The sequence below is a fragment of the Strigops habroptila genome, chromosome 6 (genome assembly GCF_004027225.2).
Source record: "Strigops habroptila isolate Jane chromosome 6, bStrHab1.2.pri, whole genome shotgun sequence".
Classification (NCBI taxonomy): Eukaryota; Metazoa; Chordata; class Aves; order Psittaciformes; family Psittacidae; genus Strigops; species Strigops habroptila.
Window position 1 is genome coordinate 9,606,586 of NC_044282.2, and position 26,836 is coordinate 9,633,421.

Genomic DNA, 26,836 nt, shown 5'->3' on the forward strand with positions numbered 1-26,836 from the left:
ACACTTGTTTTAAAACACTTGTCCATGTACAAATTCAGGAAATCAGATGACCTTCGGTGCCTCCAAATAAAAATTACTTGAAAAATGTAACTAACTGAGATAAAATTCATCTTCTGACATGTGCACATGTGAGGCCGCAAAGAACTTGTGGGGAGGTGCAGGGGCTTTCGGGATCTTTGCAACATTTACGTTTCTCTCCTCTGCTCTTCTCTCTCCTCTGACTCATTTGAAGCTGACTTTGGGTTCCGGATGAGTGTTTGTTGATGAAGTTCAATTAAGAGCTAGTCTTTTTCCAGATAAAACAGAGACTTAATAAAGTACTTCTTAATAAAGTGCTGCTCTTTATTGCCTGTATAAATCAGAAGTTACTACACTGAAATTGGTCAGTTGAACGATTTGCTTTTCTTGATTTTTGTCTGTGGTATGGTAACACTTGGACAACCCCATGAGGACCAGTCCTGCTCTGTACTGGACCTGGTACAAGTATGTAGTGATGGGCATGCAAACTCATGACTGCTTTTCTGTGAATTTTGGCATGCAGTGAATGTCTGCACTCAAAAAAATTGGATTTAGGAAAAAAAGTTAATCCTATCTCCAGACTTACCTGTAGCCTAGTACAAAAAGAACAAAACTGATCTGTCTGAAGGGATTCTCAGTGGGGCATGTTGTGTTAACTTCAAATTGGTGTTTGCCTGAGAACTTCTGGCCCTGAGCTCTGGCACAGAGAAACTGTACCCTGCAGCCGGGCTGTACCCTGCCATCAGACAGGGTCTTTGTAGAAGTGTTGGGGGAAGCAGGGAAGGAAGCAAGTGCAGACATGGGACTGAAAACATTTTTACATTGTTTTGAAACTGAAGTGAGGTGATTATTAAGTTTTCCATGAGTCATCTGGCATTACGAACTTGCACAAAATTGTACTGTAGGACTTTCATCTTCAGATTACCCCTTCTCATTCTTCTATATTGAATTTTCTGTTCTCAAGCAATATAGGTAATTTTGCTCCAGCAGGGGCACCATTAGGAAATGGAGCCCTCCAAGCGCCATGCCCCTCCCTGGAGGCTTTTCCTTGTGGAAGGCTTGGCTGGGATTGCATGCCATGAGATGAAGGATTACAGTTTTCCCTCACAGCAATGGTGTAGCTCAGTGTCCTCAAACGGCTTCTGGGAGCTGCCTATTACAGAGCAAACCTTCATCACTGCTGGCGATGGTGGCTTCTGCCAGCAGTGCTGTGCCAGTGACAGCACCAGGCTGAGGCACCATGGATACCCCTACTTGTTCTCCACTGTTTCCGATGAAGGGCCCTTTGTGCCTCAGTATGGACATACTATTTACCCTAGCTTAGATGCCTTCAGGATGTCTCTCTTCCTCTTTTTCTTTGAAGCTTCCTTTCTATCTTGAGGCTGGTTCTTCAGATGCTGGAGAATTGTTGGTACCTCCCATGTCAGGAAAGGGTTTTAGCAAGGCTCCCCTGAGCTATGCCACCTCCTTTCATTGCTCCCAGGCTGTGAATGTGTTTTTCTCTCCCACTTTCAGACCAAATCTTTACAGTTGATGAGCTGGGCATGGGCAGCCCCAGCCGCTACTCTCCCAGATGCAGAGTCTCACAGGGCAAAAGCCTCCAGCACTTGTTCCTGAAGAGGTTTCAAAATTCTTCATAATCCCAGCCTGCTAAGGATAATACCTAAGGGCCCTGGTAACCACCTTCCTTATCTTTTTAGATCCCACAGCTAGGAAAGAGATGGGAGAGTACTGTAAACATGATAAGACAGGAAATTGCAGTGCTTTCATCCATTCCGAATACATCCAGATGAGTCTGTGTGGAGTTTGCATGCAAGCACGACCTTTAATCCAGTCTGTCAATTCACAGATCATAAGTAAAGGAACAGTGTTGCTGATGTCCTGTTGGCTTAAATATGTAAGGGAGGATTTAAAATCTGTAGAAAAAGGTCATATTCTCTATTAAAGCAACAGATACAACTGGAAAGAACAATTTTTTTGTTAAACATCTTTTGATGATATCAGTACCCTTGAGTGAAAGGTATTGTACATTACTTTGGCTATTGTGGGTCATAGCAGTAACCAGCTACTGTCTCCATATGAGTTGGTGTACTGGGCTTGGCTGGGATAATTTTCTTCATAGCAGTCTGTATGGTGTTATGTTTTGGGTTTGCGACCAAAACAGCATTGACAGCACAGTCTTTTTTAGCTATTGCTGAACAGTGCTTGCACAGTGCCAGGGTCTTCTCTGTTTCTCATGCTGCCCTTCCACCAAGTGGGCTGCTGATGGGCAAGATACTGGGAGGAGACTGAGCCTGGACAGCTGACCATGTAACATCATGCTCAGCAACAAAACTGGGGGAGAGTTCACCAAGGGCTGCTGTGGAGTGGGGACTGGCTGAGCATCAGCCAGCTGGTGGTGAGCGACTGCTTTTGCATCACTTCTTTGTTTTGTTTTGCCTTTTTTACTTGTTAAAACATCTTTATCTAAACCCACATGCTTTCTCAGTTTTACCCTTCTGATTCTCTCCCCAATTCCACTGAGGGAGGGCTTAGCTGCCTAGAGGGGTTAACACACAACAGCTGGGTAATGAGTTTCTTATTTTGAATAAGACTTTCTGCAAACAGCTATGCCTTTGTTACTCAGAGTTTAGACTGTGGCATGGCTCCACCAAGGACAAGGATGTGCTGGTGGGAGCACACCTGAAGTGTGTGTGGAAAGTGTTCAAAGGGGTTTAAGTCATCCAAAACTTTGGTCTAATACATTTGAACCTTCCATTGCATAAACTGAACTATAGCCATTGGAATAAAAAGGGAAGTTCTGATGGAGGAAAAGGTGGCAGAGGAAAAGGCAGGCATATCAAAGCAAGGCAAATGAAAGCAATGCAGAGTTTTTCTGAGGAGCTGTAGCATAGCCTGCAAATTTCTGAAAGACGATTTCAGAGTTAAGGTACTGAGGGACTCTCCAGTGCTTCATTGCTTAGAGAAAGCAATTCTCATGCCTCTTTCATCACACAACTGGGACCAAATAAATCTGTACATTTGCCATATACAGTATAACTGGCCACTCAGAAAAAACAAGCGTTGAAATATTTCTTCGCGAAGATACTGGCGGTGACAGGGAGCTGTGGTAGGCTGTCTTTCCCTTTCCTGCTCAGCACAGCCGTTTGTTAAGAACTGAATGCTGGGAGGTGACTGCAGCCTCTTCATGCCTTAAATGTATCCAGACTCACCAATTAACTTCCCCAGCAGTTTGCTGCCACAACTGAGCTTGGAAAATGAAGCATTTCCTCATTTAAGCAATGCTTAGAGAGCACTCTCTGCTGATGATTCCACCTGCCAGGGAGTGACATCTGTGTATCGGGGGAAGAAGAGAGTCCACAGAAATTTTAGAGCTTCTGTAAAAGCTGTTTCTCTCTTTTCTGACAAGCTGCTTTTCCTCCCATCTGCATTCTCTGCACAATTGCTTCTTGGAACCAGGCCCCCAACAAGGTATTGTTTGAAACGGATAAACATAACAGGGCTGGATTGTTAAATATTTGACAAGTGTTTGTGATATTTCACAGCTGGCATATAAAATACCTTGTGGAAGGACCAGGCTTAAAGCTTGTTAGCAGCTTTCTGTGGAGTGAAAAAAACCCTGTTTGTTCTGAATTTGGCTGCTTCTTCTTGGTCAGGAAGACGATCCCAGACACTGAGAGAAGGTAACTTGCTATTTTTCTCCTCCTTTATCTACTATCTTTTTTAACACTTGACCTCTTCCCACAATGCACAACTCATTCTTCAGCATCTCTCCCTTCCACTCCGGCTCTCATTCTGCTCCAGCAAAGGACTCACATCACTCTAAGGCACGCTGAAGTACAAAACCAAGTATAGTCAAGAGAGATGAAGTTCTCCAGCAGCTCTCAGCTGTTCTCCTCAGTGTTGGGGCTGTTCCAGTGCTGACTTTTAAATATAGATAAGGCCTTGTGCCCTTTTGATTTGTCTCTTTCTTCTTCAACGTCAGCACTGGCAGATGCATGCTCTGGTTGGACCCCTGTCGGCTGTGGGGCCCTACCACCATATTCTCTCATATTGATGGTACCTAACAGTTCACAGTGTATCACTTCAAAGTCTGGGTATTAGCGACTTGTAAACAACAAATACTGTCACTGGATTTTTCCCATACCTTCTACACTTTTTCCTGCATGGGAAGTAATCAAATTCCTGATAAACTGAGCAGCCCATCTCCTCCTGACCTCAGTGGTCATAGTGTCAGCTCCAAATACACACTGCAAGGTGGCAGGTGTCCCAAGAGCTTTTGCTTTTTTACAAGAACTGCATTTACTGATCAGTCAGAAAACTCTCTGCTCTTACTCCTGCTTTTGTGGGCCTGGAACAATCTGTCCCTAAGTCCTCTCCTGTGTTTACAATTTGATAAGATTGAATAGTAGCTGGTCAAAAAAGGAAGTTTCCAATGTGTCCATATTTCCACATAACTGGCACATGGCAAGTCCTCTGCCAGAGTGTGCCTACTAGCCTGCTAAAGAAATGAATCATGAGTATGGGTGGCTTGAGAGTCATATATTTATGGTGGATCCGAAGCAAAAATGTCTAGGCTTTTTGCCATGCAGAAAAAACTGCAAAGACTTTTATTTTTTAAGTTTTCATGAGTGGAATTCCAACAACATACAGTAATTTAACATTTGGGATTTGGTGTGAGGTCATGGGCACCATGAAGGTTTCTTCTTAGTTTCATTAGCAGCAAGAATGCTGCAGATTGAGTGGCTTCCTTGTTCTCAGTGTGCCTGCTGTTAGTGCCCATTAAGTCTCTGAAATAACTGCAAGAAGATAAACCTAAGATGCAATTTTGCTTCCTCCTAACCTTCTATTCTTCAGGCTGGGAAGGAATCCTGTGGTATTTTCAATGGAAATACTGAGAGACAAGTGCTTACAGAGGGATTTCCATGAGCTATACAAGGATGGAACATTGCTTTGGCTGTTTATCAACAGAGAAAATAAATTCTAATATCTATGCCAGTGAAAGCACTTGCACAGGGCTAGATTAATCCGAGGATCTGCATTTGAGTGGGTTGGAACTGACACAAGATGGATTTGCTCATTATCATTAGCACATTGTTTGCTATTCTTGACAACACAAAGAAGGCAGGGGTTACGAACATAAAAAGTCTAAATTGCTGTTCATTTGGACTACACGGGCTTCCTTCTTTCATTCAGCAAAGCTGGCTTTCTTTTGCTGCTTCTCTGTTCACTGGCAAAGTGTCAAGGTGGTTGATATGCCTTAGCGTGTACAAAAGCATGGGCCCTGCAAGAGGCTGCATGGACTCTGTGCCCTTCCTCCTACCCCAGGCAGGCTGAGAACCCGGCAGCATCCCATGCTTTCCCACCACAGTAGAAAACAAAACAGAAGACTCAATCTCCTGCCCGCCGTGAGTCCCACGGAGGAGATGACTGATGGCAACACATAATGTATCGATAGACATAAAGTTGTTAGTAACAGGAAAGCAGGACAACCAGAAATTGTTCTACTATGAAGAAAAAATTTGGGCATTATTTACAGTTGCCTTTTTCTGCATGATCCTGTGGTAGCTTGGAAATGTATGAAGCAAACAGAAGCTTGCCTCCTTGCCTCCTTTGGTTGGTTGCTTAGGATATACTCTCATTCCACCTGAGGCTCTAAGGCTAGGGAAGGCATTTGCAAGTGGCTTGTATCATTTTAACAGGAGACTCACTTTCCATGACATTTGCTTAGAGAAAAGCCCCAAGAAATACAGTCTTAGAATAGGATAATACTGGAGGACAATCTACTTCCTAAAGAGAATTTATAGCTTTCCAAATGGCCCCAATTTAAAAGAAATGAAAAGGGAAGACAGCCTATTGGTTACAGCATGAAATTAATGCCAAGGAAATCCTTTTAGTAAGGGCCTATATTCATCTCTCAGTTAGCTTTCTGTCAATGCTGTCTATTTGCCAGCAACTTGCAAGGATTACAAGATATATGAGACTGAAAACTTGGAAAGGTTAGAGTTGGAGTACAGGCGCACCACCTTTGCCTGTCAATGCATGTAGTCCGAGAGTCTATGCATTTCAGTTTGCAATAGGTTTTCTGGTGTCTAATAAGGTAACAGCTTTGGGTAAAACCTTTCCAGCTGTTGAAGTGCTCTGACTGTCTAGTACCATTTGTGCACTTTCTGGTGTTCAGAAGCAGCTGAGTTTTTAAAGTATCATTTGCCCCAGTGGAAGTGATAAAAATAGGTTGTTGTGTGTTTCTTTTTTTTTTTTTTACTGTTTGTTTGCTTTGGTTTGGTTTTTTGTTTGTTTTTAACTTTTTTGTGGTTGTTGTTGTTGAATGTTTTTTGTTTGTTTGTGTTGTTTGGTTTTTTTCCTCAGGGTTTCAATGTTTTAGGACCCTTACTGAAATATTTTGACTTTGAAACTTCTGTTGCTCTCCTGATTCTATCTACAGAATTCAGGGGAAAACTGGGAAGAAAAAGAGGAAACTGGCAGAAGGGAGGGGAAAACTGACAGACTAGAATACTTACATGCACACAGAGACGTGATTTTTATATATATACAATTACACAATCATATAATCCTCATTTCCTTAAGAAACAACACTGAAAAGTGCTTTATCTATATTTAGTATTCTACAGCTGGCAATACACTTCCACCTTCCTGTGGTAATGTTGAAATTAGTACTATTTTTATTAATTTCGTTGAAGACTCCCTCCATCTGTTCCCCTTCCCAAATCTGTTCCCTTCTTATTATTTCCTTTCATCCAACCCTCCCCTCCCCCCCCCCGCAATAATCTGTTCACCGTCCACTTCTAAAGCTGGGACCACTTAGCAAAAAAAAAGGTTTTTTTCCCTCTTTGATTTTTCCAAACTTTCTTACACCAGAAAAAATCCATTGGTTAAGAAGAAATTATCTTAGGCAAAGACAATGCCAAACAAAGTGAAATATACCTTCTCATCAAGCAAGCATCCAGAATATATAAATTCCACCAGGAGTAACATGGTCATATGGCATTTGGATAAAGCAGACTTTTCACAGACTAGAGATTATAAACCTAGACTAGCAATTATAAATCCACTTGGCTTTGGTGGATGAACAGGCAATTCTGGTGCTCCTGGGTCAATCTCCAAAGATATTGGACTGCCATGTTCTATCCCGTGTTTTGTAAGAACATTGTGTGAAATTAATTTTGTGAAACTAAATAAGGAAAATAATATCTTAACCCTTCCAACCATAGATAGGTGAAGGTGGTAGGCACAGGTTTATCATTCCTCTGTGGGGTTTACTAACTATTGTTTTGGATGCTAACATTTATTGCTGCGAAACAGCAGCATTAGGCTTGCAGGCCTGGGAACTGCCACTTTCTCAGCGCTCTCCTCCCCAGAAGAGCTGGGACTTTGGCCTGTGGCTGCTGGTAAAGTCAGAAAGCAGCAGAGGTGGGATCCCACCACTGTGTGGGGCGAGGGTCCAGTTCAGCAGTGATGGAAGCTGTCTGCAATGCAGAGGTCAGATATTACTGTTCAGGTGATGAGAAGTGTTTTGCCCGTCTGTGCGAGGCACAGGCATCTGGCGTCAGCTGAGTTTTCTTCTCCCACTGTGCTCTGTAAGTACAGGTAGCTGGAATGCAACTCATGCGTGTAACAGGAAAAGTCATGTCTGTTACTGGAAGTTCAGTTATTTCTGGGTTGCAGCATAGCAACTGTTTAACAGAGAGAAGACACAAAGTAGTTTTCAGTGAATGGAGCTACAGTGTCTTTATATGAGCTGAAATTCTGCTCCTTAAAACAATAAAGGACCACAAAATTGTAGTTCCAGCTGCTGGCAGGCGAAGAGGCAGAGGAGCATTATCTGTTCTTCTTCCACAGAAGTCTCTGACGCAGACTTACGGCATTTATTGGGAATGAGCAACATAATTCGGCAGTTGTGGAGGTATTAGTCAGTGGTTTAAAAATTTAGCAGAAGAGCTCGCCGTTTGTTTGTTAATCCTTAAATTCAACAGATTTTCACACTGAAGTTCTAAGCAGCACACCCGAAACCAGTGAGGGAACAACATGGCTTTTACCGAGACTCTGAATTTGGCGACAAAAATTTGTTTTAAATGATATTTTGTATTTTTAAGAAAAAAAAGTGTTTCTGGTCTGAAATTTTATAAGGCAACTTTCACCTCAAGGTAATGAAAACAAGCTGAGCTATAAACTCTTCAAAACTGGGGTTTATGGAAAGGCTGACAAATCCTTTACCGGAGCGATGTGGCTGGGAGCACTTTAAAAGATTCCCATGAAGCATTATTGATCATGATCACACACTCCCAAGCTCTAACACTGGGAGGCTGCAGGCAGAAGGCCTGCTGTTTTCAATTACCATGCTGTCCCAGCGGCATATCCGGCTGATGGGGCCGTGTTAGCAGCTGGTCATCTGCTGGGTGGGGGCCCTGTGAGCAGCCCAAGGTCAATGTGCTTCCTGGCCAGCCCTCTGGCGGCACCACATCACGTGTACCCCCGGCTGGGCCAGCAGCCCTCTGCTGCGTCACTTCTAGCAAAGCCTCTTCATACCATCCCCACGGGGAAGGAGGTTGGTTTGGGAGAATGAGAGGAAGGGGGGAAAGAAAAACACCCAAATTTTGGTTTTCCCCTTCTTTTCACTGGAATTAAACATTGCAAATAGATCACGTAAAAGGAACTGGTGTTTAGTGAGATGATATGGCTTCACTTCTTAGCCTCTTCCCTTTGGTTTTCAAAGTAAAGCCATCTGATGTCGGAAGCACCAACGAGAGACGGTGATTGGACCTCAGGAAATTCACAGCAGTGTTTTTGCGCTTCTAAATGAGCAACGTTGCTGCTTGTAAAGACCTGAGGTAAAATCCTGGCCCCACTAAAGTCCTTGGCAAAACTCCTACTGCCTTCAGTGGGGCCAAGATTTTACACCAAGTCCTGCAAGCCATTAGTCTTTCGAGTTTTTAATGGGTCCACTTCTGTGCAGACAGACTGGTCTTGTAAGAAAGGGTTAGCTAGATTGGCTCAGATACCACACAATTTAAAACTTAAAGGAAAGCAATTTTGTAGTGAAATTAAGGGACTATAAAAGGAATTTGGCTTTGGACAACTTGCTTCTGTTTGGATTTGGATTAAGCTGCAATCTCCTTGTCTGTTTTTAGAGTACGTGTCCCTGCCAGTGTCAATGATCTATTTTCCTTGGTGCAAGTGAAAGGCTCTGATGGCTCAGAGGTGTAGTCTGGTATTCAGTGCTGCTCGGTATTTCTTCTTTGGTTTAGGAAGCAGGCTACAAATAGTCAGAGACTGCAAGCTGCTCCTTAACATTTATGTGCTGCCAACAGCCAATTCATTGACACGTGGGCCAACACACTCCTTCTTTCCCGTTGCTCTGCTTCCAGTCATTCCCAATATTTTTCCTGACTCCCTGAGCTAATCCAACTCTCCAAACCCTTTCTCTGCCCATGCAGTCCCTCCTAGCCCAATGTCAGCATTTGTTTGCACTTGGCCTGATTGTGTTTTCATTGGCAAAATTCCTTTTATCCTGTCCAGCAGTGTATTAATTCTCTAGTGCTTTCTTGAACTTTGCAGGTTCCCTCAAATACCTCTCCTTCCCCCACCTACTCCAAAGTCAATAAATCAGGACTTTAGATAATGCACATCAAATATATCATTTCACCTCAGGTCACAGTGTCATGTGCAAGTAAAGCTCAGCAGGGCTAGAAGTTGAAGGGGGAGACTACAGAGAAAGTCAGGGAGGAAGAATGTGTGGGGGTAGCCATCACTCTAGAGGAGCCCATAAAAGATCGAGTGGTAACATTAGGAGAGACTGTGCACAGGGAAGCCCAGCTCCTACTGACATCCACAGCTGCCTCTGGGGAACATGTGTTGCAGCCTGCCAAGGCATGGCTCCACTCAAGCTTTCCAAGGAGTTACACTCTGAAGCTTAACTTCATTCCTCTGAAGGTGTCTCCTCCTCCATCCTGTCTAAAATGTCTTTTTTTTTTTTTTCTTGTTCTTTTTCCTTCTTTGACATGTGAGGGGCTGAATTTTCCTCTTATAGTAACTCTGCCTGTTCTTATCTTTCTATGCTGAGCCATAAAGCTGGAAAGACTTCCTGGGCTTCTGTGAACCTATGTGAGTATAAAGTCTGAGGCAAGTCCAGTGGGCATTTGTCTGTCATGGCATTAAGGATGCAGAGATTGCTTTGCAGAAGACACCTAGCAGCAGAGCCCCAATAGCCTGTGATAATCAAAAAGATCCTGTCGGTGTCACACAAAGTAGTTCCTCACAAAGTGTTGCCAGCTGTATTCTGCTCTATTTAAACAGTGACTTCTGAGTAGAAGGGTCTCTTGATAGTGGTTTCTGCTATGAAATCTTTGCTCAGAAATGGAGTGAAAGGAATGTTTTCCTGGTAAAATTAATGGATTATAAAATGTAGATCCTACTGTCATGGGAATATAAATAAATGAAGGACTTTTTTTTTTAATATCCCAGAAGTTGCATCTTCTTCAATGCGGGTAAGCCTAATTATTCAATTCGGCCTTGTCTGTAACACCCATCTGTCTCCTTTAGCATTCCCAGTGTTAACTAAAGCCACAAATTCTTGTGCCTAAGTATGACGGAAAGTCCCCCTGTGCAGGAAGAGTGGGTTGGGAGAGAGAATGCTGCAAAGTATGCTTCTGACATGGCAGCTAGGAAAGGCAGGAGAGGAGAGGAAAGGTGAGGACCTTCATCCTTGGAATCCTTCTTGTGTTTAAAAACTGAGATTTAATTACCACACCATGGTGTTTGTTACAGGAGAGTAATCCATGTTGCTGTAACATCCTAGTGGAGATACACCTTTGTAATTTTACTGCCATGGAGACTGACTGAGTCAAACATAAGCAGGGACTAGAGCAGTGATTTTACAGAGCTGACTTGTACAAATGACAGGTGCTTTATCTCTGCTAGGATTTTGTAACATGATACTTATTGCATGCTAATTTATAACCTCCCACATTTTGTCAGTGAAGGGATGTATGGAAAAACATATAAAGCCAAATAGAGTAATTGAGCTAACATGTACTGCAAAACCAGAGTGCAACCAACCTACTGAACATGTAAAATAAGTGAAGCCATTTAAGTGCAAAGAAAGTTTACCTTTTGTGAATGCCTCCGTGCTAGTCACACAAGAAAAAAACATTTGAGCCTAACTCCAACAGTGATCATCAGTATTAGAGAATTCCTGCACATTTATAACAAAGCTTAAAAAGCATCCAAAGATTTCTGGAGACCAAAATACATAAAATGTAACACTGCATCAGGTCATTGCTTCGTCAAGATTGATTTCAAAAGCATTAGCACTCTGTTCTCCACCCAGTAACTCTCTTCCCAAAGACCCTAAAGCACCTGACATCCAATACAGTCTCTCTGCATAGCCATTTGCACCTTGGCAAACCAAGACAAAGTACATAATAATTTGTAGCTTGCACTGACAGGGAAGGCGTATGAAGATTGAGAAGAATTAGAGGGAGTTAACTTCTACTCCATATTTAAGAGAGGAAGGAAAGAATACTGTATGCAATTTGACCTACTATAATATGTGTGAAAGTTTCTGTGGTATTGTTTCTTTTTTAATGATGATTAATCCATTTTGGAATGTGTTCGCTGTGTGCCTTATCTTAGTAACTTTCTTTGTGGCAACAATATTTTTCCTAATGATTTCAAATGCAAGGGAACAGCGTCAGGACCCCAACGAATGTTGCTGCTGCCAAAAGAAAATGGACCAGGAAGAAGCACAGTTGTTATGAACCTCTTCGTTCTCCCCATTTGGTCAAGAACTCTCCATCACTGCTGTGTTTCTCAGTCCCCCACGGCAAACAGGGAAGATGCCTGCTGAAATCATGCACGTCCTGGCTTACTCTACAGCTGACTGCTCTGTTTCACTTGCATTTCCTACTTGCACTGCATGCTGTACCGTAGTTATATAGATTATACGACAAATCAAACTTGGGTTGAATGGAGTGCTGCCATCTCTCGGTTATTTCAGGCAGATACACTCCCAGATTTTTTCCATTTTCCTGCCACTCAAGAGTGGTATGAAGTAACATAAAAAAAGCGCTATTCTTGATTAAAACATTTAGGCACTTAGGAAGCATATTTGTGGTTTTTATATACTTAAGCATGGAGAACAGAGTACATTTGCTGGTGAATTGGATCTCTGCATAACTCCTATTAAGAGTTTTTAGCAAAACTATAAACCATGAACGGTTGGAATAGTTTGTATATGATGTGAACACTACAGACAAGTGAAAGCGATATTTTTTTATAGATAATTGTAGGCAATAAAGACATTTAAATGAGTGTATTACAGAGTACTGGATTAGTAAGAAATGCCTATCTTACACTATGAAATTTCACAGTCATGAGAGGTTGAATTACTCATACTCAAGATTTGTCAAACAATTTATTTGAAATTGCTTTTGCAATTAAAAATGGAATTTTCCTTCCTTCTTTTTTCTAACTTTGACTGGAGCCAAAAGGCTTACTTTAAGTACTGTCATGATAAGAATTCAGGGCTGCCTTCTTCCAGGGCCTTTCCAGGATCAGAGACTTGAAGTGCATGACTTCCCTTTTTCCAGTAGTAGCAGTAGATGTTTGTTTTTCCTTTTTTAATTGAAATATGGGAGAAAAAAAGTCTACTTCAATTCAGAATAAAAGATAAACACCAGAAACTCTTACTGCCACAACCTCTCCAACTCAGCCCCCCACAAAGGGTCATCCTATAGCTTCCTCAGGGAAGAGCTATGGGAGGCTGCCTGCCTCCCCACTTCTGGCACTGAAGCAGGGGGACTCCTCAGAGGACCAGAAGGCCCACAGACTGATTTTTGGAATGGAATTTAAAAACTGTTGACTTTCAGCCACCACCATTGCATCTGTAACATGAGGGCACAAATCCACTAGCAAATGCTCAACAGTTTATTGTCTCAGTGCTGCCATGTGTAGGACAGGAAAGCATTGACTTTTGTGCAAGCGCAGAGCACTCTTGTGTCTGAGACCTGGAAAAGCCTCCAGGCAAGGACGTATGTCCTTGAATCAGCCAATGTCAGCTGCTCTTGCTCCTGCTCATCCCTTTGCTGCAGTCTGTCCTGGCCCTCTAGCAGTCCTGTGCAAGGAGTATGGGTCCTCAGTCATGTCAAAGACTTGAACTACTTTTGTTCCCTTGTTTGTGCCTTCTGATATTTCTAACAAAGGTACCCTAATATTCAGCAGCAGTCCAGAAGACATAGGCTTCACATATGTCTCTAAACAACCAGCCCTAGTTGCTGTCAAAGAGTGCTCTTCGATGAATCTCAGTGGAATGGGGGAAATCCCACTTTGTTCTATCTAAAGTAGGAAATCATCATCTGACAAGTAAAATAAAGTGCTTAATACTAGCTAAATGTATGAGACATATTCCGGTCTTCATCCTTACTGCTTCCACCTCTGCCCTGAAAGAGCAGGAAGAGGGGAAGGTGCCTCTTATTCCCTACCCTTCCTGCTCTCCTGAGAGCACTGGGGCACCGTTTTGCCTTTAGAATGAAAAGATGCAAAACATCTTTTGAAGTGAACATGTCTCTGGTTCTCCAACGAGCTTAAGTGGTACCAAGTTTCTCATTTAACAGTAGAAGCAGGAGCATAAATCTGCCTTCTCAGAAGATGCTCAGTAAAGGGGTCACAGCTATGGCACTGCTATAGTTCCCTGAGGCATCTTCCTCCCTTACCAGCTAGCCTCATCTCCACAGCTCCTGCATGGAGCTTGTGTGCTTCATGGCAACTTTCCAAACTATTCTACCTAAGACTTCACCTCTGAGCCAACCTAAGGAACACAGTAACTTAAGGTCAGCTCCAAAAAGCATGTACGATTCACCTTGGCTCCTCATTTTAACCGCCTTGACTTCTCCGTTTCTCCTCAGGCTGGCATTTCTGTTTTCTGCAGGTTCGTTTTTCTGTTTCCTTCTTTCCTTTTGCATTAAAGTGATCACTTCTGTCTCTAGCCAAGTTTTCTAGCTGTGTGTACGATACAAGCCAATGACTCAGTGTCCTGATAACTATCTCTTGCTAAAGAAAGATCATCTAGAAAGGTTACAAATCTACTGTGTTTATGATGTTTGGACACACTGTGGTACAGTCTCTGGAAAAGTACACTTGTAGTAATCACAGAAAGAATAACAACTACTTACTGAACTAAGTTCTAGGCTCGCTCCTCGTCCTCTTGCCTTTCAAACAGACATTTTCTAACAAGGTTTTCACATATATTGAGAAGTGGATTACAAGGAAGGGCCTCAGTGTCTCATACAGTAACAGGCAGTGTGGAAGGGTTCCTGTAACACGTGATGCAGATATTGTGAGGCAGTTGCAGAAATCCTAACCAGGGTTTTACACAGCACTACTTCTGCCAGTTTCTCATGAAATGAACCTTCACTTTTTCAGGTTTTTTTTCACCATAAGAAATGCTACACACACATTGACTACACACAAGCAAAGAAAGAATGTGTATTATGCCAAAAACTTTGACAATGATGAGATGACAGATCACAAGCAATCTTAAGGCATCCATTACTGACTGAATAAAAAGAGCAGTTCAAGGCACTCCCTCTGAACAAAGCTTTATCTCCTCCTTTGGTGGTGTTGACTGAGAACACTATGGAAACCTCTGGGTGGCAATTTCCTGGACAGCCCCGGAGGAGTCTGGCTGCATTTGAATCAGAACTCAGTGTGGGTGGTAGGGTGGAGGAGAGAACAGAGGTACGTGGTATAGCCAGACTTATCTTCATAGCTATTCATCTGCCAAAGCAATGACAGTATATAAAAGTGCCAATGTGATTTCACAGTTCTAATCTGGTTTATCATCATTTTTTCCAAGCAATGCCTCAAAGCAGGCAGGAAGAGGAAATACACATTAATGCTCTGTGCTGCTTCATGACTAACCACGTTCAAAATTAACACTGTTTTCCAGAGTAAGTGAGGGATTTATGGTTTATTATCTTTCCCGTAACAGTACAGCATTATCTACAGCTGATATACAGAGAACTCTCTTTTTTTTTTTTTTTTTTAAATAATGGAGACGTGCCTATTCAAAGGAAGAAGTGATCAAGATATGCAGAAATACAGTCTTCTGCCTTTCTATTCAGTAAATGCACCTTTATTTATGAAATTCACATTTGTGTCTAAATCCATGGGTAATATAGAAAAGAAAATCCATTTCACAGGATAGGATTGGAATAACATATTCCTGTGTGGATACATTTGATCAGCCTTGTATGTTCTATCTCAGGATATTAAGGTAGGTATGCATTTGGGCTGAAAACTGGTTATTTGTGATGGAATTTGTTGGGAAATGGTTTGCAGTGAGAAACAGATCCACAGCTTTAGAGACAGATACAATTTGTTTATCCTGCAGCCAACACCCTCATGCTCAGCTTGTCAGCTGTCTTTTCCCTATCACAGACAAAAAGCTGAAAACCAGGAAGACTGTGCTTTCATGGATTGACTGCATTAAACAGCTGTTAAGCTAAAAGCCAGTTTGGTCCAGATTTACAGCTGGCTCAATCAAGTTTGTACTAGTAGAGATGTGCTCTCTTACCCATGCTCATTTTTTGACCCTCTCAGTTTCATCAAAGATACATTAAATATTCTAGCAATGCAAATGCAATAGATAAATATGGATTATCTCTGAGGAATAAAAATAAAGCCACGCATGGCTGTGAATCCTGAACAGGACACAACCAAAAATCTTTAGAGGCAGCAGTTAGCAGAACAACTCCAATGCTATTTCAGGATCAGGATGCAGGCAGCAAGAAAGGACATTTCTAAATTAGCTCTGGAGCTCTTTCATTCTCCTCTGTATACTTGGATTTTTTCTAGCTAACAAATGTTCATTAGTTGTTTGTGTCTTAATCAGTCGTAAGAGTGAATATTGCAATAACTTCATCAGTTTACTTTTTTAAATAATTGCAATTGATGCTTGAAGGCCAGAGCAGAGAAAGTTGAGACAGAACAGGATCTAAAAATGCCTGCCTGGGAAACATGTCTACGGTAGTAAATGGCTCTCTATCAGATAACAGAGTAAGAAGATCCGTGGTTAGAAGCTGAAACCAAACCAATTCAAGTTAGAAATAAGGCACAGTTTCTGAAAGGTGAATAAAATTAACTTTTGGAACTACTTATCTAAAGACAAAGTGAATCATTTAGCCATCTGACATCTTTAAATTGAGACAGATGTCTAAAATACATGCTGTAGTTCTGCCACAGCTAACTGTACCTGATGTAAGGTACCATGAATAACTACTGGTCAATGAAGCTTTGACTTCTCAAACAGCAGAGAACAATTCTTAAAAAATGTTTTGAGGGGAAATGTGCAAGTAAAGCAGACGGGAATCTTTTGCAGTTCAAGAACTGAATATAACTCAGAGCAATAGAAGAGTCTAGCAGACAGCTAAGGCAGCACGTGCAGGCATGAGATTAGCCTGCAGTGCTGGATAGGAGGGAAACTTTCTCCTGTCAGTATTTTTTCTCCTACAGTATCACTAGTGCAGAGGAAAGAGGTGGAAGGTAGATGTCCATAAAGTTGCATCCTTAGATTTAGCATTCTGATTTATAACCATACCTTACACGTGTTATATGAGAGGACACAGAAGACACCACCTTTGGCCTAAGTGACAAAATGATAGAAATGTGTTTGGGAACTTGTTTAAAATAATTCACCCATTCTCTTCATTTTTCCAAAAGGTTTAATTGAAAGGAATTATTACTTGGCAGTCTGGGTCAGCAGATAAACCAAAATGATAAGACAGCTGTTGGTGGCCCATGAGAAATAGATGGTATATACAATAGATGGCAAATACAATTTTAAAAAATGATGTTCAAATTGTGCAAGGAAAAATCTTTTAAATCTTTGACATGGGAAAGAGGTTGTTTTGCTCTTGAACATTACTTAGATGCTGGGAGCTCTGTCTGCCAAAAATAGCTACTACCTTTGATATACAGCTAATCACTGCACTTTTCACTTATCTGTGCTGTGGGTCTCGGTATTTTTAAAGTCCAATGTTGTTTTCCTTTTGCTAAAGAGTGACTCCAAACATCCTTTATGTGGGAATATTACTTAAGCAAAACAAACATTTTGTACATGCTAACAATTCACCAAACAGTTCCCCCTTACCTTTAATGACCTGTTGTAAAACACTTGAATGATTCATTAAGGAGAAAATCAAGATAATGCTGGTCATTTTGTAAACCCAAAGATGAGAAGAAGTTCTTTTCATCTCTGGAACACACAGTATTAAAGCAGTGCTCGCTGTCAGTTCTGTGGAGTTCAGAAGTGTCTGTCATTTTCCCACTACAAAAAGTCTGTTTCCATTGTTTTATAAATCCTGCCAAAATAATTACTCTGAACTGCAAAAAAATGAGCAGAAGGAGGTCTCAACCCAGAAACAGTCACTTGAAATTCAGTTTGAATAACCCAGGTTAGGCTGACTTTAGGGCACAGGAGGTAGAACTGCTTGCAGATTTATAAACACCTTTGGTTTGTTTAACTTCAAAATAGCTTTGAACACGCATTTTGCACATTTGGCAAGCACATACATTCTGGGAGGAGAGGGAGCCAAGGCATCAGTCTAATCACAGAAGTGCTATGCTTTAAACAATAACTTCTTATTTGCAGTAATTACTATTTTCCAGGTTTTTTGCTTTCAGACTGAAAAAATATCTTCGTTTCTTTGTGTACTGCTTAGGAAATGGAATGATTCCTTTTTTATTATTTTTTTTTAATGAACATACAAGCCTTTAGGAAGTCAGCATATTATTGGCGCAGGCACCTCTTCAGTTCATCTTGGCAATGACCTGTAAGTTAACAGCTGCATCCAGTGCTGGCTAAAGTTACTGGAGGGATTTCTACTGGATTCATTGGACTTTTGTTCGGCCTGGAGGTGTCTTTGACAGTTGCACTAAGGACAAGGCACTGATGAAACAGTCCAGACCAAACATGTAGACACTCCAGTGAAGGTGTGGTTAAGAGGAATATGATGTAGTCTTTTTACGTTTGTGCCTGTGGGAGTGCTTGCCCTTTTTTAAAGGCAACTTGACATTAGCATTTAAAAAGCAAAACATAACTGGAAAAATACAGATTCCTGCAAGCCCACGTCTCAGCCATAAGTGTAGCATTTGTTTACAGACAGTAGATTCCTCCTTAGGCCAGGGCAAGGCATCTGAGTTTGACCAGTTTCTGAAGGCTCACAGAGAAAACCAGCCATGTGCAGGCCTTTTACTGAACCTTACTGTCAGGACTCATAATTTCCGTGGAAGAACTTTTGATCTGCATACTTATCATTTACACAGTCTTTTGCTTGTTTAATATATTTTCCTTGTTGCACACATGATCCTTCTAGACAGTATCTACCATGTTAAACACTCTGCCTGGTGCAGAAGCTGCACAGGTCCAGAAATTTCCCAAACACTAAGAATTGTCCTCAAGAAAACTGGAAGCAGTAAGTTGTCTCCAAACAGACACTTGGAGAAATTTGGAGGAAGAAATTGCTTTCCTACAGACAAAGGAATGCAGGATACTAGTATAGAGGGTATTATATGGATGACACCACTTACTGGTTATTTTGTTCACCAAAAAGATCCAAAGCTCCTAATTAAGTACTTTTTCATCACAGGACAGAGCCGCTGAAATATCCAGTAATTAATGCTGTGATCATACATGCCTCTCACTTCTAGGCAGGAAGGGCAGTGACTCCTTACCAGTTTGGAAGTCGCTACAGCAAAGATGAGTGCAAATTTATAGCATCTTTGAGCTTCCCTAGAAGCTCTTCTGTTATTTGAGACAATCATATCATTATTTCTGCAAACAAAAAGGAAATGCTGGCCAACTGGAAGTACAAAATAAGCCTTCATGCATTTTGAGAAAAGAATAGAGGCTTTCAGATAAATTGCTTTTCCTTGCTGGGTCCTCTTTTGCTGTAGTTAATTATGAGTGGCATATAGAAGAAAAGGCAATCCAATAAGAAAAGTTTACAGGCAACACTAAGGAAGCGTCCTAATTCCTCTGGGCATTTTAGCATATTGTTGTACACCACTAAGCACTGGCTTTCCAAGTGATCTCACCAGGGTACCAACAATGTAGATGTCTTCAATGGATGCTTGTTCAGGCCTAATAATTACAGTTTAAAGAACAGTTGCCTATGCATTGTCTCAGTTAAAATTAAGACACATTTTTTTCCCACAAGAGATTTGACTGTGGTTTTTTTCCTACTAAGGAATGTACAATACAGAGTCCTGATGAACAATAGGAACCTGTGATCAAGATATAAGTTTTAGAATTGCTAATGTGGCTGAACAACAGAAGAGTATCTTTTGATGCCACAAAGGTCACGAGGCAGCAAAAAAATGACATGCACTCATAATAAATGGCCAAAATACATGAGACTATTGAAAATAATATGTAATTCCCACCAAAGTAATTTATTTCTTATTCTCAGGGAATTTAGAATAAGTTAATTGCATATGCAGTTCTTTACAATTTGACATGCTTTTGCTATAGGGAATGAGAGCAGAAATAGTGCAACAAGATATTAACTTGAACTGCTGCTTCCCATAAAATAACATGGAGCACAAAAGGAGCAGCTCAATAGAAAACTCTGCCTGCCCAGAGGTACCTTTGCTTGATGAATGAACCCTATTTCCATCAGTCATGTTGGTGAAGGCAAGGATGTAGATTTAGGGTAGTTTATACTGAACCTATCAATGTGTTAGGTGCTTACTCTATTGGCTAAGCTCTCTCTGTAGTCTAAGAAGAGAGGCAGAGAAAAGAGCATCTTCAGAAGGTGACTCATTCCACGCATTTTAGATATCTACTTCACATGCAGTGAATCACCTTCACCTAGCTCTCACACTGACAGCTAGTTTGAAAAGCACCTGCTTCTCAGATGGCCAATTTGAGGCATACTCAGTTTCACATTCACAGTAAAACTGGGGCACCTCCTCTGAATTTGACTGGATATTGCCAGTTGTTTCAGTAATTCCAAGGTCTAACACAGCTCTGTGGTGACGGTGCATGAAAGGACCCACCTGGGAAACCGCTTGGATGGAGCCGGGAGACCTGGGTGTCAGAAAGCGCTGATGTGCTGTGCCTTATCAGACTTCAGTCTGAATGTGATGGAAACAAAATAGCAATGAAGCAATGCTGTGGCATGTCCTGGAAGCTGCATCCATTGGAAATGATTGGCCATAAATACTAACAGAACATAAAAAAAAAAAAAAAAAAAAAAATCAGAAAGATCTGAACTTTATGAAATTTTATTTCCATTGAGCTGAAGTTGGCAATGACATTAACTTCCTAATCAGAGAGTAATTTTTTAATATGTTTTTACTTTGCAGATTTTTTGTAATATCCGTGCTTATTTCTATTACTCTTGATTCCTATTATCACTTATATTGATTTAAGAACTCTATGGCCTGATCTCTTACTTACTTCCAATTCCTTCCTGAAGATTTTTGCAAAAAAGATCAGGGCTACAGTCTTTTACAGCTGCCAAAATCTCTGCACAACCTTAAGAATATATGAAAGCATCTCTCAGGCAACAGGCACCAATCTGGAAATGCCATTCTATAATTCAATGATTCTATGAATCTATGATTCTATGATTCTATGATGCATATTGGCAAATTCCTACCTCTGCTTCTACCTACACCATGTTTCCTAGAACAGAGATTGTGAGGAATTTAGTATAACCTGGATCTGCTAGCTACAAGTCATTATGTCTGTAGATAACCACCTGGGTTCCCTGAGCTGTGCGCTAGAAATACAGTGTCAGAATCTGGATCCTGTGCATGCTGAGGTATTACCCTTTCAAGAGGTGTTCTCATCAAGCTAAATGCCTAGAGCTGCTGAATATTTTTGCATGAAAAAAACCAACCCAACAACAACAACACCCCAAAACCACCAAGAGATTAATACACGTCTGGTATTTTATAGTGTTTACCTTGTATCAACAATAAAAACCAGGTATCTATATAATTAAGTAGAAATCTTTGCAGGCCATATTGTCTTTGAGCAGCTAGGACTTTTACCCTTTTATTTTTTTTTTTTCCTTCCAAATAGAAGCCACTAACTGTGCTAAGGCTAATTCCTTATTTCTAATAGGAAATTTTCTAATTCTCTTGTTTTGTCAAGAAACTAAACCCATGAGAGTAGCCACTCCTACACAGGAAGACATGCATGCGGGAGTCATCTCCCTCTATGGACTGAGATATGAAGCTTGGGAAGAAGTGTTGCTGCAGGGCTTCTAGGTGTGAAATAAAGGATTACAACTGGAAAGAGGTCTCTGGGTCAGAGGCAAAACACAAAATTATAGCTAGATTGCTCCAGTTGTGGGGCAAATAAGGAGCTCCTGGGTATGAGGAAACTATCCTGCTCAGATATGCTGCTGTGATCCAGCCCTGAAGCACTGAGATCTTAAAAGGTTCCCAGTAACTGTGTAAGCTTTCTCTGCTCTTAATCTCGGTGTTGTCTGGTGAATATTTCTCACTGTGTTCCAACTCTGGCATCACTTTTTCTACCTTCATATGTTCTGCCCTGCCTCCTCTGATTCTTCTCCCAGTGGCTTCTAACCATGTGACCTCCTGAATTGGTCCATGGGAAACCAACCCTTGAGTCTCTAATTCTGACATTGTGAAGGAGCACAATGAAGAACTTCTGCTCTCCAGAAATCTCATTCTGCCTGAAGAAGCTGATAACAGCAAGTTTGAACAGAGAAGGGCAAAGAGAGTTTAAACTCTGAGAAGCCACGTTTCTTTATACTTATAACGATGTTTCTCCTGGGTAGTTCTGGGCAAAGGTTGAGGTATTGTCCTGCATCCCATTATTTTCTAATGGTATTTCACCAAGAGCCTCAATAGAAGCAGGAATATTTTTGGGAGGAGATCAGAAAGTGGCAAGAAACATTTCTATGAATGTCTGTCTGAGGTTGCTTGAATAATAATATATACTTGGCATCATTTTACTTTGTACTTTCTGGAACATTAGTATTGTAAAAAGAGGGAATAATATATATAAAAAAATCTTTCATATGCAAATGACCTAAACAAAAGAATATGTTTGCTCTGGGAGGATAGATGGTGCAATATATGACCTGGAGAAACTGGACGCGGTGTATATCGAAACAGTAGTATTAAGTGCTGGCCAGTAACATTTTTCATCTAACTGCCCTCTTGAAATAAACAATGGGATGTTACTGGCATTTTGAGATGACTACTTTCAGGATGGTATAAAATCATGAATTGGTTAATTACAATTTTCTTTGGTGGAAAGACTATGCAATCCACATTTGGAACCTGGTCTGTAAGACATGCAGTTAACACAGAAGATTAAAAAAAATAATTTGGTGATATGCCATTTTGGCCAATACTTGGAACTAAATTTCTTGTACACACTAGCTGTGTGAGAAATGACTCTTGAACTTTATTTACTAAGATCAAAGAAAGGAGCTGGAATTATGACAAATTCTTGTCTATTTCCTTCCACAATAGTAAGAATCTGGTAGGCTTTTACCCCTGTGAATATCGAATAAGGTTATGTCCTCTATTTCTCTCACAAGAGGTATTGTGGAAGTTACATCTAAAACTGAGATTTAACAAAGTAAAAGCTATTCTTTCTATATTACTTTTGTAAGACTGTCAATGTATGGTGACAGAAATTAATCCAGGGGAAAAGAAGGTGCCAAAGCCATAGCTAATATTCAAGTTAACAGTATCACATTTTACTGAATCTGATAGCTGTCATTAAGTGAGAAACAACTATCAACTGTCACTGTCAAAAGGAATAAACCATTACCTAAGGTTGGCTACTGCATATGCCTAGCAATGGAAAAACGGCACTGAAGATAAGATTGGTTGCCCGTGAAGGCAAACCCTCGGTGGTACACTGGGTGGTTACAGCCTGCTTAGTGAAACATCACATCCCATGAGTAGTGCTGATTCAAAAAAAAAATACTTAGGATGAAATGCTTCTTGTTGTTCAATGTCTTCACGTGTTATTCATAGCTTTTAGCCTCTCATATTAGGCTAAATAAGCACACTTTAATTTCTGTTTGGTATTAATTCCCTTCCAGTTTGTTAAACGTGCAAATGGTTCAGGAGGATGTAACTGATATATTTGAAGTCTGTAAGGTGTTTGAAGCCAGTTATTAGAAATAAATTTGAAAAAGGCATCACTTTTTTTGTGTCCCAATCGCAGCTGAATTAACTTGTCTGCAGGATCATTCTTGTATTTGTATACTATTCACTCACAGAAAGTTTGGGGTTTTTTTGTTCCCGTTGCCCTCCCCTCCCCCGAGGTGAGCAGCTCCCGAGAGGAGCCTCCAACCCCGCAGCGAGGGGAGACCCCGCGCCCCGGAGCCCCAGCTCTGAGCGGCGAGAGCCCCCGCGGGAGCCCCGAGCCCCCGCCGGGCCTTGCCCAGGAGGCCCGCGCAGGGACTCACCGGGGGCGGCGCCAGGAGGGAGGCACCGCCCGGGCGGGGAGAACCCGCCCCGGGGAAGCTGAGAGGGAGCTGGGCTGCTGGCTTCAGGCCCAAACCGTGCAGGAGCCACAAGCGCCCAGCGTAGCGCATAGGGAAAAGAAGGAGGGTGTTAATGCAGGAAGCCGGGAGCTAGTAACAACCAAAAAAAACCAACAGGAAAAGGAGGACGAGATGATTGTCCTGCTGCATTCAGCGCTGGTGCAGGCTCATCTTGAGTAGGGGTGCAGCTCTAGGCCCCGCCATTTAAGAAGAACATGAAGGTCCTTGAATGCATCCAGAGGAAGGCAACAAAGCTGGTGACAGGGCTGGAAGGCATGTCCTGCGATGAGCGGCTGAGGACACTGGGTTTGTCTAGTTTGGAGAAAAGGAGGCTGAGGGGTGACCTCATTGCTCTCTATGGCTCTTCCCAAGGAGGGGAAATGGAGGCGGAGGTGCTGATCTCTTCTCGCTGGGATCCATTGATAGGATGTGTGGGAATGGTTCAGAGCTGCACCAGGGAGGTTTAGACTAGACATGAGGAAGCATTTCATTTACCTAGAGGGCGGCCAAAAACTGGAAGAGGTTTCCTAGAGAGGTGAGCAATGCCCTGTGCCCATCAGTGTTTCAGAGGCATCTGGACAACACCCTTAATAACACACTTTAACTTTTGGCCAGCCCTAAAGTGGTCGAGCAGTTGGACTTGATCATTTTAGGTCTCTTCCATTTTTTTTCTCCCTACTTCCTTCTTTCCCTAACAGTACATGCTGAGGAAATTCTGGATGACATTTCCTCCCAGCCCTGCACTAGCGGAAGGGATTGACTGGGTATCATGTCCCATCACATGGGCATTGGCTCTGTCACTTTGTGGGAAGGAGGCCTGTGCCTTCTGCAGGGGGGGAGAGATGTCGATTGTCTCTGGATCGTTTGAGCATCTGAACAGATTTGTGAAAAACGTGTGTGAATTGGTTTTTGAAACTCTTCTGTGTTCATCCAGTTTATTTGGGTTTCCACAGGACAGCAAAAGACCCCATCTCTGACACCAGTGAGGCTCAAAGATCAAGCCCTCAGCCTGAAGCAGGGTGTGCTCCTGAACTAAATGGTTGCAAATCTTGTTTATGTGGGCAATACCCGCTCATTTCCTTGTGATTTCCCCCCACTCCCAACCCCATCCCTCCCCCAAATACTGGCTTTTAAAAATGCCAGAGTTGTTTCTTTTGGAGAAACAGAACAAAACGCAAGAGCCTGAGAACAACAACGCTGCATCAGGAGTCCATCTGGCCCAATACTCTCTCTCCAGTGGCACCCCACACATGTCTAAAGGAGAGTAGATGAGGAGTGCAGCTCTACTTCTGTCAGGGTCCAGAGGGTGTTCATAGGCCTCAGTGCCTGGGACTGGCCTCCCTCGCGACCCACACTGCAGGTAGCCCCTCAGACCTAAGTCAGAGCTTGTCATGCAGAACTATATGCATAACATGTCATAGCTCTTCCGTTCCATTCCATTCCATTCCATTCCATTCCATTCCATTCCATTCTCTTCTGTTCCGTTCCGTTCCCTTCCATTCCATTCCATTCTCTTCTGTTCCGTTCCATTCCATTCCATTCCATTCCATTCCATTCCATTCCATTCCATTCCATTCCCTGCCCTCACAATGAGTTGTATAATGATGAGACCATTTTTACGTGAAATGCCAAGGGGTTTTCAGCACCAAAACCACTTTCAAAGACACAAATCAGAAAGGTTACAGGTGGAAAGAGTATTTTATTTATTTATAAAGTTATTAATCTTATTTTATGTTAGTTTAGTTTAATTTAGTTTAGCTTAGCTTAGTTAACTGTAGTCTAGCTTAGTTCAGATTATACTTTTCTAAACCTTTCCGAGCGGTGCCGTGGTGGTGCGAGAGCAGTGCGAGAAAGAACCCAGCCAGAAAGGGCCAGGGAAGACCTGACAAGGGGTGGTGCTCAATGCTACAGAGGACAGTAGCAAGTCCCGGGGCCACGCTGGGGCCACGCTGGGAGTGAGTCCCGGGGCCACGCTGGGGCCATCCTGGGAGTGAGTCCCGGGGCCACGCTGGGGCCATCCTGGGAGTGAGTCCCGGGGCCACGCTGCGGCCACCCTGGGAGTCCAGAAGGCTGCCTCCCCCCGGATGCGGGGCACGAGGGCCAGCTGCGTGGAGCACGAGCAGCTGCCTTTGGGCTACAATAACCCAAAGGAGCCCCATGGAGGGGCTGTGCTCGGCTGCGGGGGAAGGCAAAAAACCCCGGGGACACTTGCTGGTCCACCCTGGGGGGAAAAAAGCCCTTCCCCCCCCAGCTGCAGGACACGAGGGGCCACCTTCGTGGTGCATGAGCGCCAGGCGATAACCAAGCCAGAATGGACCGAGGAGCCCTGACAAGTGGTCATGCTCGATGCTCAGAGGAAGGCAAAAAACCCCCGGGGACCAGTGCCAATCTGCCCCGGGGGAAAATTCCTTCCTGACCCCAGCGCTGGCGATCGGCTACTCCCTGAGCACGTGAGCAAGACCTGCTCCAGGTCCACGGGCTGGTTATGGCTCTTGGGGGACACTGGCACTGCCTTTTCTGCCTCCACCTGGAGCCACCTCAGGGGCTTCCAAGAACAGCAAAATGCCGCTGGCCTGATCAACCCTGGGGGCAAGAATCCTTCCTGTGCCGGGCAGTGGGAGCTCCAAAGCGCTGGGGGAGGGCACTGGGCCATCCGTGGATCCTATTTCTTATGGCTGCTGCCGTGATCTCCCCAGACGATGAGGACACCGATCTCCCCGAAGACGGAAGCAGGATTTCCATCCATCCGATGAGCTGTGAGTGTGGCCCCTCCAGGAGCTGGAATTGCAGCAGAGAACCTCCAGCAGCTTCGTGCAGCTTCAAGTGTTTCCCCTTCAGCCTCTCCAAGTAATTCCACGGGTGCCTCAAGGAATTCCTCTCGGATGCCTTCAGGCTGCCGGCTCTGTCCTGGTGGCAGAGCCGGCAGTCTGGCAGTGGGACACGGGAGGATGCTGCCTTATACTGCCCCAGAGCATTGTGATGCTGCGCTGGTGGGTGGTGGCACTATGACACGGGGGTGACGGGGCCCCCGCAGCCCTGCCCACCGCAGCCCTGCCCCCTGCAGCCCTGCTGCTGCCCCTTCGCCCAGCATCCCTTGGAGAAAGGCCTTTGGGGTGCTGGTGCTGAGGCAGTGCCTGTGCCCAGGAGGCCCAGGGGGATGTCCCTGCCCATGGTGGCCACCCACTGGGCACCGCTCCTGCGTGTGCCTGTAAATTCATCTGTATGTTCAGACTGTATCAATAAAGGCTTTTATA